This window comes from Apodemus sylvaticus, chromosome 1, assembly GCF_947179515.1.
Source record: "Apodemus sylvaticus chromosome 1, mApoSyl1.1, whole genome shotgun sequence".
Classification (NCBI taxonomy): domain Eukaryota; kingdom Metazoa; phylum Chordata; class Mammalia; order Rodentia; family Muridae; genus Apodemus; species Apodemus sylvaticus.
This window is the reverse complement of record NC_067472.1, coordinates 61,944,032-61,963,188: the sequence shown is the minus strand read 5'-3', so window position 1 is coordinate 61,963,188 and position 19,157 is coordinate 61,944,032. Positions and strand designations below refer to the sequence as shown.

The 19,157-nt window shown below is 45.3% G+C and overlaps 1 long non-coding RNA gene across 1 annotated transcript in view; it reads right to left on the bottom strand.

Moving 5' to 3' along the window:
• LOC127693793 (uncharacterized) overlaps positions 1-19,157 on the bottom strand; it is a 59,265-nt gene that overhangs the window by 35,981 nt on the left and 4,127 nt on the right. The window contains exons 2-5 of the long non-coding RNA XR_007979755.1: positions 17,934-18,095; positions 10,298-10,397; positions 8,076-8,206; positions 5,711-5,833 (exon numbers count right to left, since the gene is read on the bottom strand). This is a non-coding gene — a long non-coding RNA (uncharacterized LOC127693793). The remainder of the gene's footprint in view (positions 1-5,710; positions 5,834-8,075; positions 8,207-10,297; positions 10,398-17,933; positions 18,096-19,157) is intronic.

Sequence of the window (19,157 nt, the reverse complement as noted above, 5' to 3'; positions counted from 1 at the left end):
GGGGATGATGGAGGAAATATGAAAGCAATCTAAATGAAATATCAAACAATAGGGAAGACAGAGTCTCAATTGGCCATCTCTTGTTACCAAATGACGCTTCCAATAACAGGACTGGGTTACATCTAATTGAGTTGTTGGCCAAAGGAGTCCCATGGGAACCCCCAAACAACCCAAGTTGTTGCCAAGACAATAGGTTGCTCCCCACAAACCTGGGACGGCAAAGCCCCATTGCTGAAGCCAACACCTACAGAACTCATTGACCATGGAGAAGTCAAGTTGGTGTCTACAAGAGCCTTCATCTCCACATCCTAGAACCTTCAGTACAGGAGGTACTCTATGCTACCAAAAGAGAAACATGAACACCATCCCAGATACAACCCTTTGATCTGCAATGGTGTCCTTACTGCAAGATATGCTAGGGCAATTGTGGCACAGAGCTTGCGGGAGTAACCAACCAATATCCAATTTGACTTAAGGCCCTTCCTTTCCAGGTAATGGAACCCATTTGCAACATTGCTTGAGTGACCAAGAACCAAAGATTAGATATCTCAGGGATCTAGGGTAAAACCAAATACTTCTGTTCTTTAAAAACAAAACAAACAACAGAAAAATGTAGAAATAAAATGTTTCCCAGTGATGTTCCACTACACTCAGGGGTCTTGCTCAGCCTTTGTCTTGAGAAGCTTCAGCCTGCAGCATAACAAACCCACAGACAGACATCATGTAGTGAGTGCAAAACATTGAAATACTCAGCCCTAAATGGAATGTCTCTATCAAGTCCCTCCCCTCAGGTCTCAGGGAACCCCACAGAGGAGGAGGTGGGAAGACTGTAAGAGCCAGAGGGGACAGAGGTCAGGGACACCAAGAAAAGAAAGCCGGCTAAACCAACATGGCGGTCCTGGGTCGGATAAGAAAGCAGGCTATGGTGCTCGCTTCGGCAGCACATATACTAAAATTGGAATGATACAGAGAAGAAATTCGTGAAGCGTTCCATATTTTTGCTCTACTATGTTCATAGCAGCCCTATTTATAATTGCCAGATGCTGGAAAGAACCCAGGTATCCCTCAACAGAAGAGTGGATGCAAAAAATGTGGTATATCTACACAATGGAGTACTATTCAGCCATTAGAAACAATGAATTCATGAAATTCTTAGGCAAATGGATGGAGCTAGAGAACATCATACTAAGTGAGGTAACCCAGACTCAAAAGGTGAATCATGGTATGCACTCACTAATAAGTGGATATTAACCTAGAAAATTGGAATATCCAAAACATAATCCACACATCAAATGAGGTATAAGAAGAAAGGAGGAGTGACCCCTTGTTCTGGAAAGACTCAGTGAAGCAGTATTTGGCAAAACCAGAACAGGGAAGTGGGAAGGAGTGGGTGGGAGGACAGGGGGAGAGAAGGGGGCTTATGGGACTTTCGGGAAGTGGGGGGCTAGAAAAGGGGAAATCATTTGAAATGTAAATAAAAAATATATCGAATAAAAAAAAAGAAAGAAAAAAGAAAGCAGGCTATGCAAACCATGAGGAGCAAGCCACTAAACACTGTTCCTCTATGGACTCCTCTTCACTTCCTGCCTTGAGTTTCTTGCCTGGCTTCCCTCACTGATAGTCTTGGAAGCTGTAAGGTGAAATAAATCTTTTGTTCCCTAGGTTAGAGTGTTTTTGGTTATAATGTTTGTCACACTAATAGAAATCAAACTGGGACATCAAGGGATCCCCATAGAGTCTTGTCCAGTATGTGGTGGCCTGAAGAGCAGACACTTCCTCTTCCCAGAGAAGCAATTTGGAGTCAGACTGAGCCATGAAAACCCCACTTGAGTTTCCAGTCTGCTGGCCTAATATGCAGGGGTTGAATTTGCCAGCTCACTGTGATGGGTGCCAAGCCCTTCAAGAAAGCATGTGTGTGTTTCTCTTTGTGTGTGTATATGTGTATGTGTGTATGTAAGTGTACGTGTGGGTCTGTGTTTGTCTGTGTCTCTGCCTGTGTCTGTCTTTGCCTTTCTGTTTCTCTCTGTCTCTTTGTCTCACTCTTTCTCTCTGTGTATGTCTGTGTTCCTAAATGTAATGGCAACTAAGCATTTAGAATTAAATAAATTGTAAACACACATATGTTAGTTTAGCAAATTCAGCAGTCACCTCCAAATATGGAGGGCGTACTCCCATGGAGCTGCGATCCATCATCACTGTCACATCTGTTATGTTCATAATAACTCTCTAGTCACATTGAAAACATAGCCCAAATTCAGTTTTCCCATGTCCCCAGATGGCTCTTGCTGCTGATTTCCTCAAGCCCAGACCCAACCCAGCTGCACCGGGAGCACACCTCCTCTAACATCTCTCACCCACCCTCAAAACTACCGGTCAACACTACCCTGCTGCAGGAGGCCGGCTCAGCAGCTGGGTCCTGGGTGCTCTCCTCAGTACTCCCTTCTTTCTGCTTCCTTGTCACAGGGTGAGATTGTGGGCTCCCCCCATGAGGCTCCATGCTCCTCACAGCTCACCAGGTATCTGATGAAGTCACCAGGTGTCAGTTACATTTCTCTTTCCTGTGTGAATGTTCATTCTTTTCACCTCTGTTAGATATTTTTTTTTCTTAGTGCCGTGACTATGTGCTTGAGAAAAAGCAAGAAGAAAATAAGGGTTTGTTCTGGCTCATGGATTTAGATGGCAGAGTCTGTCAAGGTGGAGGATGGGTGGTGTTGGGGAAGGTGTCACACTGGCTTCACTTAAGTGGGCAAGTAGCAGCCACTCTCTCTATCTTCATGGACCAGAATGCAGGGACAACACAGGAAGCAGCAGCCTATAAACCTCACAATCTGCCCCCTCCAAAGGTGGCCCTAGGCGTTAGATCTCCCAGAGCTGGAATTGTGGGTGGTTATGAGATGCCCCACCTGGGTGCTGGGAGCAGAACTCAGATCTTCTGTAGGAGCTGCAAGTGCTCTTAACCACTGAGCCATCTCTCCAGCCCCGTTTTATCTATTCTGAGTCAACTTTGTCCATTACATTTTTTTTTAGCAATACTTTGATTTGGTTGACATTTTCAACTTTTATGGCTTGAAATCTGGCTTGAACACTATATTTTGAGACAATTATAGATTCCCACACAGGAAGGCTTGGTTCATTATTCCTTCAGTCCTCTTCCTAGGCAGACATCTTGCATAAATACCATGATAACAAGCAGAATCGGCACTTGTTCAATGCATACAAATGACTCAGAGTTCAGCAGGTTCACCTGCACTCATGGGTATATATGTATGCATGTGTGTGCTGTGTGTATATGGATGTGTATATATATGTGTGTGTGTATGTATGTATGTATGTATATATGTATGTATGTATATGTGTATGTGTATTGCTATGTGTATGCATGGATGCGTATATGCATGCTGTGTGTGTATGCATGGATGTGTATGTGTATGTGTGTGTGTTCTGTGTGTGTATCCATGAATGTGTATATGTGTGTGCTGTGTGTGCATTTATGTGTATGTATATGCTGTGTATATGCATGCATGTATGTATGTATGTGTATGTATACATGTATGTGTGTATGCACATGTGCACATGTGTTTATCCCTGATGCTTCCAAAATAAAGCCACAGTTGCCACCTTTCATACACAAGCTCTGATCTGCTCCTCATCTCTACATTCTCCATCTTCCTTTGGGAAGGACTGACACAGGGTCTCCTGTAGCCCAGGCTGGCCTTGAACTCCCTCTGTAGCTGAGGATGACTTTGAACTGATCCTCCTGCCTCTACCCACAAAGTTCTGGGATAGCAGCTGTACCCAATATACTTAGCCAACCCTTAATCTTTTAAAGCACATTTTCATCTATTACACATGGGGTTATAATGAAAAAAGAGAATTTTTTAAAGGTAATGAAGAAATATATTATTTTGTTTACTTAAAAATACATGTATACTTATACACATACATATAAAACAATAATTAAAGAAGAGGACATTTGAGGGGGAGTGGAATAGGGTGCAGGAGGAGATGGAGATGAAGAAGTAAAAATGGTATAGATACAGTAGCCATGTATGGCACTGTCAACAAAGTTTTAAACCAAAACATAGATAATGCTATGTTAATCCTGTAAGATAATCACATTTATAATCCTAGCACCCATGAAGCTGAGGCCTAAGTGTTTCCATGAGTTGAAGACCAACATGACTATGTACTAGGTCCAAGGGAAATCTGGGCTACAGGGTAAGCCTCTGGCTGGCAGAGAGGGTGCAGAGAGTGTGAGAGAGAGCCTGCACATGCATGAATGTGCATCTGAGAGTGCATACAGAGTTGCATTTCTTTGAGAAAAATGTCAAGACTCCATTTGCTAGCTGTGGGAAGCTGCGTATTTAGAGTCATTCCTAAGAAACCGCTAGTTCTATTCAACCTGGCATCGCTCTGTCCCCTTGTCCCTTCCCAGCACTGTTTGGGGGTTTGCGATCTACTTTCCTAGACTTTTCATCTTTTCAAAGAAGCCCTTGGCTGGGCCTCTCGCAGTTCCCACCATCCATGCAACCTCTGCTCAGACCTTTGTGCCCTTCCCTCAACACTGTCTTGGTTTTCAGTACTGCAGCTGCTTCTTTAGGCCAATGCTCAGCTCATTAACCTCCAGCTCACCAATGATACAACAGCAACCAACCAACCAACCAACCAACCAACCAACCAAATAAACAACAACAAAAACCACCACAGCAAAACAATTACAGAGTCTGATTTGGGTTGGCCAACTACTCCTGGGCGTGGAGCCTCCCCTGAAGTGTGGCTGATAGATCTAGTGACACTCCATTGGAGAAAACTAATTTTCTCTTTCTCAGCCCTATCAATTGTTAATAGCTTCTTGGTTAGGTATGATACTTTGGTCCACTTCCCCTCCTCAGTGCTGGGATAATGTCTAATTCAAACCTGTGTAGATCTTGTGTGTGCTGTCACACAGTGTCTGTGAGTTCAAATCTTCTGTCTGGAAAACTCTGTTTCTACCACCTCTGGATCTTAAAATCTTTCAGTCACCTCTTATATAACCCTAGCCTTGGGTGGTGAGGATTAAGGACATCCCGTTTAGGGTTGAAAGACTATGACATAAATACAGGCCTTGACATCCTATTGTTAAATGTTAAGTTTCCACTAAGGCCCAATAGCAAGCCGAGAGTTATCCCTCAAAGGGAGGATGGTTGTCTATAGATGATCTTAGGGCCTACTCTAAAATCCCAAAATCACCTCTAAGGACCTGCCAAAGACTCCAAACAGCATCCCTATCTGCCATTGCCACCTTAAGTAACCATCAAATGGGCTGCATCATATGATGCCAGTGACAGAGCAACTGGCACCGCAGCTGGATCCCACTCAAAACTAGCAACTTTCCAAGTTTATTTGGTGTACAGGCTGGAGTAACACCAAAGCCCAAGTATGCATCTTTCTGCCACCAAAATCCAAAATGCTTTACTAATTAGTCCAAAGTGCCTGTCATTTCCCTGTCACTTAGTCCTATCAATATAATGTCATCGATGTAACGGACCAATGTGAATACCTTGTATATCAGGCTCCCTGCAAACTAAACTATGACACAGGGATGGAGAATTAATATACCCTTGAGGTAAAGGTATACTGCTAGCCTTGCCAGTTGAAAGCAAATTGTTTCTGGTTGCCCTTGTGGACAAGTTTCAAGGAAAAAGAACTTGACAGACCAATAGCTGCATACCAGGTGCCAGGAGATATGTTAATCTGCTCAAATAAGGAAGCTGCATCTGTGATTGGAGTCACTGCTTGATTAAGTTTGCCATAGTCAACTGTCATTCTTCATGATCCATCTGTCTTCTGTAGACTAAAAGGGAGAATTAAAGGGACATGTAGGTGTAACCAACACCCCTGCATCTTTCTAATTTTTTCAGATTTATTTACATATTGTATCACTTTGTTTATGAGTGTTTTGCCTATATGTATGACTGTGCACCACATGTGTGCCTGGTACCCATGAGGAGAGGGCATTAGATCTCCTGGAACTGGAGCTACAGCAGTTGTGAGCTGCTGCCCTATGGCTGCTGGGAACTGAACCAGGGTCCTCTGGAAGAGCAGCCAGTGCTCTTAACCTCCAAGTCACCTCTCCAGTACATCTCCTTTTAAAAAATGTGTATGGTGTTTTGCCTACAAGTGTGTCTATGAACCATATGTGTGTAGTGCCCTTGGAATTATGGATACCCGTAAGTCACCTAGTGGGTGCTGTGACTCAAACCTGAGTCCTATGCCAGAGCAACTAAGGGCCATTAACCCCTGAACCTTTCTCCCACCCCACTCTTTCCCCAGCATCTTGCAAGGCCTTAGTGGTGGTACTAATTTCTACAATCCTTCCAGGGGATTTTCTTATTTGGTTCACTATTTTCCCTGGTAGAGGCAACTAATGGTTTCCATTTGGCCTTTCAGACCATAATAGCTTTCATTCCACACATCTGACAACCAGTGTTGGAATTCTGCCAACCTCTAAGTATATCTGTCCCAACAATGATACACTCTAGGATCAGGGTGAGTTGCTGGGCCCAATGGACCCACTATGAGTCAGACATCAGCTGAAACTCCATTGATCACCTGACCTCTCTAAGCCCCTACTTAACTGGAGGGCCACAATGCTCCAGAGAGGGTCTCCCAGAATCAGGGTCAATCCAGAGCCAGTGTCTAGTAGGCCATAACAATTCTGGTTTTTTGTTTCATTTTGTTTTTCCTCTTCCTGGATCTACAGTTACCCCAATCAAACCTCATAAGTTCTTTTGGAGAAATATCGGTTAGCTTGATTGACTGTAAAACTTCTCTTTGTTTGTTTGGTTGGTTTTTAAGAAAAGGTTTCTTTGTGTAGCCCTGGATGTCCTGAAACTCACTCTGTAGACCAGGCTGACTTTGAACTCATAGAGATCCACCTGCCTCTGCTTCTGAGTACTGGGATTAAAGGTCTGTACCACTCCCACTTGGCATAAAACTTTTTGGGCCTGTGACACGGCTGTCAGGGGGTTCTGCGTCTATAAGCTGACTTGTGTGGGAACTGGTTGAGGAATTGTGATTCTCTGTTGCTACAATTCAAAGTAAATTTTAAAAATCTTTTTATTTATTGTATGTGTATGGGTATTATGCCTGCATGCATGTCTCTGCGCCACTTGCATGCCTGGTGCCTGCAGAAGTCAAAAGAGGACATTGGAACCCGTAGGACTACAGCCATTACAGACTGTTGTGAGCTGCCATGTGGGTGGGAGGAATTGAACCCCAGGGCCTCTGGAAGAGTATCCAGTGCTCTTAAACACTGAGCTGCCTGTCCAGTCTCTCAAGGTTAATGTTTCATTTGCTCTGGAATTTGTTTACACAGATGGAGCAGTGTTTGGTAAGCTCCCCCTACCATCTATTGCACTTTTGGGGACACACACCACTGAGCTACCCAAGTTGGACCATTTATGGACACTACTTGATCCATTAGCATAGCATGTTGGGAGATAAGAGGGTGAAAATTAACATATAGAATGCTAATGGAAGACTGGAAACATATCAAGAGACAGATAGCAGGGAGAGAGCACATCTGAGTAAAGCTACTGCCCTTTATGCTCCAAATGTGGAACATGTGGGAACTATATAAGTGACCACAGAGGCTCATGACTGTTCTGTCTCAGCGCCATCAGAGCTTCTAGCCTTTCCCAGCTCAGCTCTCGCCCACATCCATCCTTGGAAGGAAGGGCCATTCTCTTCCCTTTTATTTTAATTTTTAAGTTACATTTATTTATTTATACATGTGTAAGTATGTATGTGTATGTATATGTGAACTCACTGTACAGTTCTTGAACTCATAAGATGGATTGGTAATGCTCTCTCTACACTACCAGAGTAGTATAGAGTCTTTAGCAATTTCACGTGTAGATGAATTAGAGAGCCAGGTCAGACACCATCAAGCCCACTAGAGAAATTCATCCTCAGAGTTCTGCCTCTCTAGAACCTGCTATTGGTACCTCAATCTGGATGAAATAGGGTTCTTTAGAGACAGAAATAATAGAAGAAATGTGGGTAATAAAGGAGGGTTTATTAGATTGACTTACACACTAGAGAGGCTGTTTAGTCCAAAAAGCTGATCACTTCAGCAGTCTCAGTCTGGTGCTGAAGGCCTGGAAAATTCCTGAAGAGTCACTGGTGTTCCATTCACGTCAGAGAAGGCTGAAGAAACTTCAGTCTGATGACAGAAGAAAACAATGACAGCAGACAGACACACTGGCTCGAGACCCAGGGACAGCAGGCAGCCAACACTGCTTTTTCTTTAGACTGTGCTTGCTACCTTTTAGTACTCGGACACCTGCTGGAAGGTGCTCACTCCTGCCCAGGTTAGAGCGCTCTGGAAACACTTGTTAAAAATAAAATCTGGTAGTTCATTTCCAAATGAGCCCTGAGCAAAATTAAGTCCAGTTACCAATGAACAGAAAACACTAGACCCTTTCTAACACTTGCTGGCCTGGCTAATCTCTCCTCAGGACCCAATATATCCAAACTCTCCTAAGGTAACCCATACACACAATCTAAGAATTTAAAGTAGACAACCGCTAACCACCAAGTTTCCCTGCAAGATGTTTCATCTGATAAGCATTCAAATAAACAGGATGTAAGGCATAGAAAGAGCCCATGGAAGGTTTTAATCTGCTAGGGTGTGTGAGGGCTGATCCTGCAGATCCTAAGTTGCAGGATCTCCATGACACGTCAACAACCGGATATCCAAGAAGAGTTCCCATGAGGATACAGTATTGATTAGTGTAGCAGAAGTCAGAAACCTTGAACTGGACAGATGACTCATTGCAGTGAATATTTGGAAGTAAAGCTGTGTAGACAATAGGGTATATTGTGGGACACACTGTGACACACTACAGCTTCCACAAGATTTTATTATTATTATTATTATTATTATTATTATTATTATTATTATTATTATATCTTCTTTTCTTTTTGCAGGGAGGCTGCAAGGGCAGAGGGTGGATATGAAGGGACAGGGAGATGAGTGGGGCTGGGGTGCATGATGTGACATTCACAAAGAATCACTAGTTAAAAAAATAAGTAGCAACTACTAACTTCTTGGTAAGACACTGGTGTGTCAGGATGGAAAGTCAATTCAAATGAATTTCAACATAAGTTATCTAGGCATGTCAAAACATCTCTTCCAGGGAAAGATAAGTCATTGAACATGACCCATATTCCTCAAGAAAAAAAAGCACAGCCTCTATTCATGTTGCTTTTGAGCATTTACTAAGCTATGCTAATGGCTCCTAGATTTGTGTGGGGGCACAAAACAGGGAGGCTTCCCAAAAGGTTTAGGGTTTAGATGTTCTCCTATGAGGGTTTGTTATGGATGCTGAGATTGCAGTGCCAGAGGCTTTGGCTTGACCCCACAAGGAAATAGCCACAGACTACCTTGCCAGACTGTGGAGTGAGGCCCTTCCCTTATTTGCAGACACTGCTTCCCTAATGAGAGTCTGATCTTGACTGCTACTGGGTATTCATAGGAACATATCTCACAAGTTACGGTGTATCCTGAGCTGCCCATCATGAACAGATTTTATGTCAACTTGACACATTTTGGAAAAGGGAACATCAGTTAAGAAAATACCACCAACAGATTGGCCCATGAAAAAGCCTGTGGTGCATTCTCTTGACTGACGATTGATGTAAGTGGATCCCTCCCACAGGCGACAGTGCCACCCTTGGGTGTATGGTCCTGGATGGTGTAAGAGAGAAGGATGTGAGCAGCATTCCTCCATGGCTTATGCCTCAAGGTCCCTGCCCTGATTCCTCTCAGTGATGAGCTGTAACACGGAAACAGATGCAAGATGAAATAAGCCTCTTTCCCCCCACCCCCAGGTTGTTTTGGTCTTGGCGTTCTATTGAAATAGAAATCCTAAGTAAGACAGCAGAGTTGTGCAGGCATACCCCAGAAGTGACAGGTGAACTGTCGCTCCTTTTTGAACAACACTCTGGGACAGTGGGACCCTCTCAGAGGGCAGAGCCTTGGCCAGTGAATGTGGCTATGCCCCTGGCTTGGGAAGAGAAATGGCCAGAGCTGGATTATAAGCCAGTTCTAGGACTATGTCTAGTGGTTTCGTTGAACGGTTAGGAACTTAGAATAAACCTGATTAGAAAATGAATGACAAAGAACTTTGGGAGAGAGATGCAAGCAAGGAGCTGAGATGCAGCTCAGCTGCTGTTGTAGTGCACTTTCTGTTGCTGTGATAAATACCATGACCAAAAGCAACTTAGGAAGAGAGAGTTTATTTTGGCTTACGGTTCCAGAGGGGTAGGAGTCCATCCTAGCAGGGAGGCATAGCAACAAGTGGAAGGCACGGAGAGCTCACGTCTAAACCACGGAGAGATCAGATCTTTAACTGTAAGCACAGTGAAGAGAGAGTGAGTTGGAAGTGCAGCAAGGCTATAAACCCTCAAAGACTATCTGTCCCCTCCAGCAAGGCTGCATTTCCTGAACCTCCCCAAACAGCACCACCAACTGAGGACAAAGTGTTCAAATACCAGTGTGTATAAAGGACATTTCTCATTCAAACTACTACAGCTAATCTAGCTGGCCAGTGAGCCCCAAGGACACCCCCACTTCCATTTCTGCTTCTTCGGCACTGGGGTTAGACACAGGCACCAGCATGCCAGGCTTTATATATATGAGTTTTGGGGGTTGAATTCAAGACTTCATGCTTTAAAAGCAAATACTACCAACTGGGCTTTCTCCCCAGCCCTAGACTGATTACTCAAAAACAACAGAAATTTGTCTCTTGGGCTTCTAAAGGATGAGAAGTTGAAGATCAACTTGTCTGAGGAAGACCAGTTCTCCTAGATGGTACCTCCCTGCCTTGCCCTAGCAAGGCAGAGTGGATACATCCCTCACTCCTTCTATAACAACATGGATCCCATTTGTTGGGACTCTGCCCTCCTAAATGAGTCACCTCCCCAAAGCCCATCTTTATACCATCGTGTTTGTGTTCAGACACTTCAACCTCAGTGATACTTCATAGTCTCTGAGAGAAGAATATGCTTGCCAACAAATAAAGTTTGGCATAAAGCCACATCCATGTGACTCACAAATCTGTGTCTCCATCACTCTGAAGCAGCCGGCTTGAAGATAAGGTACATCACCAACTGGGTGGCTAATAGAGCTGAAGCAGAATTCTCCAGAAGGCTGAATGTTCTCTGCCACAGTGTTCACTGTCCAGCACTGTTTCTCCCATAGTCACGAATCATGGGTCCAGAAATCAAGAGGTGGGCACAGGAATGGAACTACTACCCACAACCCCTAGAGACCCACTAGCAAAATTTCTGCTTCCTGTTTGCACAATGTTATGCTCTGCTGGTCTAGAAACCTTGGTTCCAGAATGAGGAGCACTTCTACAAGGAGGTACAACAAACACTACATTGAACTGGATGTAAAGAAATCTGCACCCCCCACCCTACCCCCCAGACAATCTGAGCTTCTTAGGCTGAGGAGGAGTTAGGGGTTGGTGGAATGCCTGACTCTGACTACCAGGAGACATCTGTAGTTCATGGCTCCTTTATGGTATCCATAGTGTCACCAGACCCACAGGTTAAAGTCAATGGGACCATAAGGCCTCTCAGGCCAGGGAAAGTTGTGGGTTACCTATCAGATAAGAGCCAAGACTAGCTGAGGTGCTGAGGGAAAATGGGCTGTAGAATGGGGGATGGAAAAAGACATTTCTGACTGCTAGCTAAGATCATGTGAGCAGAGAAAGATTTCGGTGGCCACAGCACTTCCTCTTTTAAGAATGTGTCTGGAGCCATGTCTCAGTAGTTAAAAGCACTGACTGCTCTTGCAGAGGTCCTGGGTTTGGTTCACAGTACTTCATGGCCCCTCACAATTGTCTGTAACTCCAGTTCTAGGGGATCCAACACACTCTTCTGGTTTCCATGGGTATTTCACACATGTAGTGCACATACATATATGCAGGCAAAACATGCATACACAAAAAATGAAAAGTTTTAAAACTCTCAGACTGTTTCTCACTGTATAGCTCTGTATGGCCCAGAAGTTTCTATGAGACCCAGCTAGCCTTGAATTCACAAAGCTCTACCTGGGATTAAAACTATGTACCCCACACCCAGCAAATTAATCTTTTTGTTTTGAAAACAAAAAAGGTATCTGTGGGTATGTAGTCACATATGAGGACACAGTACCTGTTTTCTTCATGTTTCTTCCCTAGCTTATTCCTCAGTCACATGTCCCATAGTCTTTGAGTTATAGATGTCAGGGGGACAGCAAATATCACCAAGAACCACATAGTCTCCTTTGGAGAAGGGTTCAGGGGATACTTGGAATACACCACATGGTTAGCTTGTGTTGTGTAGAACCATGGCCTTGTAGTCTTTACTGGGAGATAAAGGGAGATTTAGGGAGATGTTGCTAGTTATGTTGGCATGCCACCATGTTGACATGGGTGGACCTGGAAGTTTAGGGTGTCAGCCTGACTCCAGTTATGGGCTGCCTAGATAGCTGAAAAAGCACTGCTGTTGAATAGGTTTCTGGGGGGTTTTCTGGGAGATACTGAAACTTGAATCAGTGGTTGTGGGGAAGGCCCACCTCGCCCAATGTGGGCAGCTGCATCTGAACTGAGCTGATGGAAAATAGTGAAGTTCTCCCCTCCCCCAAGCCCCTCCTCCAGGCATATTTCCTTTGCCAATGGACATCAGACCTCTCTGATGACCTCAGGCTGTCTGAGAGAGCCCTCGATCCAGGACCTTCATTGACAGACCTGACCCATGGCTGTAGGCCCTTTGTCCTGGGTTGTGTATTCCTGCATTGGTTCCCCTGGTTCTAAGCAGACTGAACCTAAGTAGCTGTTCCCCTGGTCTTCAGACCACACTTGGGACTCATCATCAGACTTCTTTGTGTCCACAACCATATATGCCAATCTCCCTAATAAGTCCCTGTCATCTGTCTCTGTGTCTTGGGGTGGAGATTTGGTCAAATGCAGAAGGCTGCTATGCTCTCTTGACTCTCCTCACTAGAGACGCTCCAGTTCATAGGAGTTGTCTTCTTGTTCCTTCTAGGGCCACCTGTGTGTGTTCTTGCAGTGAGTGATGGAGGGACAAAAGGATACCACCTTCATCTCAGTTCCCAGTGTCTCTAAAGGGATGAATCAGCTACAAAGATGGCCTCAGGACATTGAAGCTATCTTGAAAGGCTGATCCACTCCTTCTCCCAACAGTGGGATGGGACAGAGAGCTGTCCCTGGCCCTTGGGCATTCATGGTCTACAAAGAGCCTGCCCTAGGCAGATGCTCTAGGCCTGCCAGACTAGGATCCCAAAGCCTAGGGTTAAAACTTGGACACTATTGTAGGTAGGAGCCTCTTTGCAGGTCAGGAAAACATAAACCCTAGATTTCCTAGATGGAACAAGAGGAGTCAGAGGCCTCTAATCTGACTAGAAAGACAGATGCCCACAGAGACTTGCAGGCCTGTATTTCCATCCACACCATATCTTCCTATCTCAATATATGTGCAATCTGGGCACTGAGTCAGAGACAGATATAGAGAATGGTCTACCCCACCAGGTGCTGTGTCTGCACCCTGCACCTCCACTCGGCCTCCACCAGGACTCAGAAGTGCATGCGTCCTGCAGACACTGATCCACAGCACTGCCTGGCCTTACTATGATCAGCCTAGTGCACAGTGGGTCATGGCTTAAACTTGGGACAGCAAGCATTCCCAGACCCCTGGCAGGCTAGTGGAGGTGGATAAGGTCAGAGGTGGGCTCCTTGCTGGAGCCCTATCCTACCCTTACCTGGAGCTCATCCCCTGCCCCTGGCCTCTCTCTAAGTGGCCTCTGAACTTGCACATCTTCCTCCCCTCCCTCTCCGAGCAGTGCCCTGTCAGGAGACCCTCAACCTGTTCAGCCTCCTCTTTGCCCACCTGGACCCCAAACAGCTTCACTCAGACCCATCTTCATCACTGCTCCCCAGTCCCCATCCTGTGGGGTCATGTCTTTTGTGGACTCTTCTGACTCTCTTATCTGCCAAAAATTTCGAACCTCTGAGTCTTATTTAATAATTTTCCTCTCTTAATTACATAGTATTGATCTGGAAACCGGAGCCCAGTTCCACAGCAAAGGATTAGTAACAGGCAGTGCTTATGACCATTCACTTTCCATAATGCTGCGTCCTGACCCCAGTCGAACCCCACCCACTCGCCCCGCCCACTGGTCCTGAGGCCTAGCCCTATCCTCCCAGCCACTCACTCCCCCAGCCTTACACAAGCTGGCTTGGTCATCCACTCATGCTTGAGGAAATAGGAAGCAGAAATTGTTAAAGATTCCAGAACTTTCTCCCACCACATCCACCCTTCCTGGCTTTCCCCTGAGTATATTCCCAGCTACTTCCTTGCTTTGAAAGACTTGCCTTCAATCTGAACTTTAGGTTCTCTGTTAAAAAGACCCACCTTCCTTCTCTCTACAATCTACTCCATCCTGCAGTGGTCTCCCCTCCCAGGCCCAGTGACCCCCTTGACCTATCAGGGTCTAGGCTAGAGGTGAATAGGGGATACACTTGACCACCCACACCTTCTTTTCCTAAGCACTGCCTACTTCTTCAGGTCTCATCTAGCAGCCTCTCTGTGGGAACTTCAGAGTCCCCTTCAGAGAAGTTGGCCTCTTCTGTGTAGCCGTGTCACATGGAATTCGGCAGACAATGCTGTCAACAGCAGGTAGCCCCTGGTAGAGTCTACATAGTAAGAGAAATCGATGCTGAAGAGTCCCTGTGACAAAGCAAAGACCATGAAGTCTCAATGTGCTCTTTGCGCTCTCAAGAATATAGTCTAGGGAAAGAGGAACTTAAGGCTGTGCTTGGGGCAGCCTGACTCTGACTAGAAGAGGCTGGACTAGGTGGGCATCAGCCCCGTGTGAGCCTGGTCACTGCAGAGGCTGGAGATGATTTCTCCAGGCTGCTCCTTTCAGCCCCTCTAGCCCCTCCATGGCGATGGGACCGAGGTGGGAGTCAGACAGAGGTGGCTGGGCCTCCCTAGGTTTATATTCCACAGGAATGAAGACACCAAGATCATCACAGCCAGCCCTGGTCACTCCCCAGAGCCCCTCTCTCTTCAGTGGATGAGTCTTAACAGGGTGAGGCTTAACAGCTCAGTGCTGAGCAAGCACTCCTGGGAAGATGGTGAAGGCGGCTCTGGCCTCACATTAGCAGGCAGCACTGCTGGGGTCTTTGCACAGAGTGACACAGAGACCATGAAGACAGGATTAGCCTTGTAGGCTGAAGCTCCACCCCTGAGCCCAGACAGGGAACCATCTGACCCTCTCCTCAGGGACAGGCCCTCCTCTTTCTGGCTCAGCCCAGATTTCCGGATTCTGTTGCCTGCCAGGAGTCCTGAAGTGGAAATAATATAAAGCTCTAGCCAGCCCTCTCTGACCCAGAGAACTGTGTGCACTTGGCCAACCTTGGGACTGCACCATTCAAGGGGCAAGGGTCCCACAGTAGGGGCAGCTGCAATGTCCTGCCAGTTACAGTCAGGGTCACAGTTCTCCAGAGGCCAGCCAGGCCTTTTTATTCCCCACAGCTGCAGTATTCACCCCACCCCCAAGGTATCCAGAATTGTTGCTGCCCTCTTCCTCCAATAGCTGGACTAAAGGGGGGCTGGGTTCCTGCAGATCCTGGAAAGACTCATCCTGGCTCACATGTGACCTCCACAAGCTCCTGAGAGTTGAACAGATCTGACATCACAAGGATTTCAGAAGATGCCAAGGAGCTCTCCTGGGCACAGCGAGTCTAGGCCTCCCTGTACCAGGCCAGCACTTCACTGCAAACAATTCCGTAGACAACTGCAAGCCACAGGCAAGTTCTGAAGCTCTTGGTACTCACAGCCTGTCATACATGGGCCTGTTTTGAGTTGCCTTTTCTTCCTTGACTCTGAAGACTTGAGTCTTTTGGAAACCTCACAAGTTAGGGCTGGTTATTGTCCCTGAAGCAGGAAGGTCTCCCTTCCTGGTGACCTTTTGACCTTCTCTGTGCCAGTCACTGTGGTGGCTCTTCCTAGACCTGTATTCATGCCCTTGTGGGTTTCCCTGGCTCCCCGCTGGTTCCCCTTTCACCAGAGAGAACACTTGAATGTACAGTCCAGAGCTTGACCCTCTGAGTCCCCAAAGCCAGGCTCAGACTCTAGCCTTAACTCTCTCTCACTTCCTATGCTGTCTGGTTTGGGGTTTTGTCCACATGCTGAACAAGTGTCAGACATAGGCTTCACCTCAGTTATGTCTCCATTTAGCCACTCAGTCAACCACTGATGGGTAGTGATCACTTTTTCCTCATCCCCTTTGGCTCCTCCCGAATTCTCTAACTTGCTGACAGGTCCTCTTATTTCCTGTCCACTCCCTCTGAGCCCAGAGCTCTCCTGGTTTGCTGAATGTAATGTTCAGAAATAACAAAGGACTCCCTGTTCTAGTTTGTTTTCTGTTGTTGTGATAAAACACTACGATCAACAGGCAAACTTAGAGCAAGAAATGATTTACTTGGCTTATACTTCCAGGTCACAGTCTATCATTGAGGCAGAGACCATGTGTAATGTTGCTTCTTGGTTTGTTTGCAGACTCATGCTTAGCTAACTTTCTTATATGCCAAGACAACCTGCCTAGGGAATGGTGTTGCCTACAGTGGGATGGGCCCTCCTATATCAATTAACAATCAAGAGACTCCTTCATATACATGCCCACAGACTAATCTGATCTAGAAAATCCCTTAATTGAGACATCTTTCTCAGGTGACTCTAGGCTGTGCCGAGTTGACAGTTAAAGATAAATAGGACATTCCCCCAAACAGACAATGTCCATTCAGGACACTGGGATTCAGACCCCTCGGAGGAAGGACAGCCTAATGGTGAATGCAGGGGCAATCAGCCCTAAGCATCAGGCACAGTATAGAAAGTCTGGGTCCCTGTGGCACCCAGATCAACTAGAGAACTCAAGTATGCTTGTCTATTAACCCCAAGGCACATGCCTAAGTCTACTCTTCTTTTCCCTGACCATCCATCTGCTGTGGGGGACCACTGAGCTGTGTTTTACATTCATATATATTATGTGTGTGTATATATATTATATCTTTTATGCAACCATAATTCATCTATCATAAAATCATCCCCAAAGGCAGATTAGGGTCTATGTTGTCTGTAATCAGATGTATGCAGCCAAAACCCCAAAGATGTGATAAGACCTCTCAGGTAGCATTAGCACCACCTTCCCAGCTCCAGGCAAGGGCAAGACTCCTTTCTACCTCTATTATTCTACTACTATTTGTTTACGTACTTTCAGCCCCCTTCTTCTTTTGAGATAGGGTCCCTCTCTATGAAGTCTTGCTCTTCTGAAACTCTCTGTGTAGACAATGCTGGCTGGCCTTGAACTCACAGAAACCTGTCTGTCTCTGCCTCCTGAGTACTGGAAACAAAAGAATCCATATGGCTGACTTTTCTCGGCACTTTAAAGGGAAGCATCAAATGCAAGGTCTTTTACACCTGGCCTTTTTCATCAACAAAACATTTAAGGATTTTGTTTTGTCTTTGTTTTGAGACAGGGTCTTACTTTATAGACCTGGCTGGCCTGGAACCTGTAGAGATCCTCCTGTCTCTGCCTTCCAGGTTACATGCACATGTCACAATACCTGACTCAGCATTTTCAAGGTCCATCTGAGTTATAACATGTATCATGGCTTCCTTCATTTTAGTGGCTGCATTACACTCTGTGGTCTGGACTATGTCATGTGAACACACTTGTCACTTAAGGGGCATTTTTGGTTTTTGTACTTAAAAATATATTATTTTACTTTTATGTGTGCCTTAGGTCATCTATAGGAACAGAACTGATAGAATGAATATATATTAATGTATATTAAAAGAGTGTTAGAATGACTTACAGGCTGTGGTCTGGTAATCCAACAATAGCAGTATCCCAATGGAAAAGCCAAGAATCTGGTAGTTGTTCAGTTCACAAGACTAGGTGTCTCAGCAGTACCATCTAGTGCAGGAGTTCTGGAGGATTCCTGAAGAGATGCTGGTCTTTGTTCTATGTTGAAATCCTGAATAAAGTAAGTTCCAACATCAGCAAATGAATGACTCACCAACAGAACAGATGAACAAGCTAGCAAGAGTGAGGGGAAAATGGGGAGAAAAAAGCAAGTTTCCTTCTTTCATGTCCTTTTATATGGGCTGCCACCAGGAGGTGTGGCCCAGAGTTAGGTCTCCCCTCTGAAACGAAGCAATTCAGTAAATCCCACAAAGGAATGCTCAGCTGCTTGAGTTTTAGTTGAATCCAGATATAGTCAAGTTAACAGCCCAAGTTAGCCATTACAAAGTGTATGGATGCCGTGCCTGCATGTATGTGCATCATGTGCCTGCCAAGGCCAGAAGAGGGCATTAGATCCCTCTGAGCTGGAACTACAGGCCATTCCTGTATCCGCAGGATCCACACTCAGGTCCCTGTGATTTAGCAGCAAGCCCTCTTAACTGCTGGGCCATCTCACCAGCCCTGGTTCTACTTTTTGGCTATGATAACAAATGCACATACAAAAAGTATGTGGATCCATTCTTGCATGAATGTGTTTTCATTGCTCTTGGTTGTACATACACACATTTCTACATATGGGTAAATCCATGGACCAAATGTCTTGATTATCAACTCCCCTCAAGACAAATTCAAATTTCCCTTGGGGGGAATTTAGAAGTTTTATGACTATAGAGACTTTCCTCTTGTGACAGTGCAAGAGGAAAGTCTCTATAGTCATAAAAGACTTTGTTGTCACAGGAGCCTTTTAGAAGGAGTATTTTCCTGAAAGTATACCATCCTCTTCCTATCACACACATACAGAATTACAGGGAGCATGGGAACCATGGTTACTGAAAATTCAGCTCATATTTTGGTCTCTACTGTTCAAGTAGAGAAGAAAAACACTTTGGGTATGTGGGTACTTACATGCCTAGAGATTATTACTGAATTTAGAGTCACTACCTAAGTCCAATGAGCCAGATTTGGCTGCTCATCCTTCATAAACTCATTAAAAGTGCCAAGTTAAGGGGCTAGAGATATGGCTCAGTGGTTAAGAGAACTGCTGCTCTTGTAGAAGACCCATGTGAGACAGCTC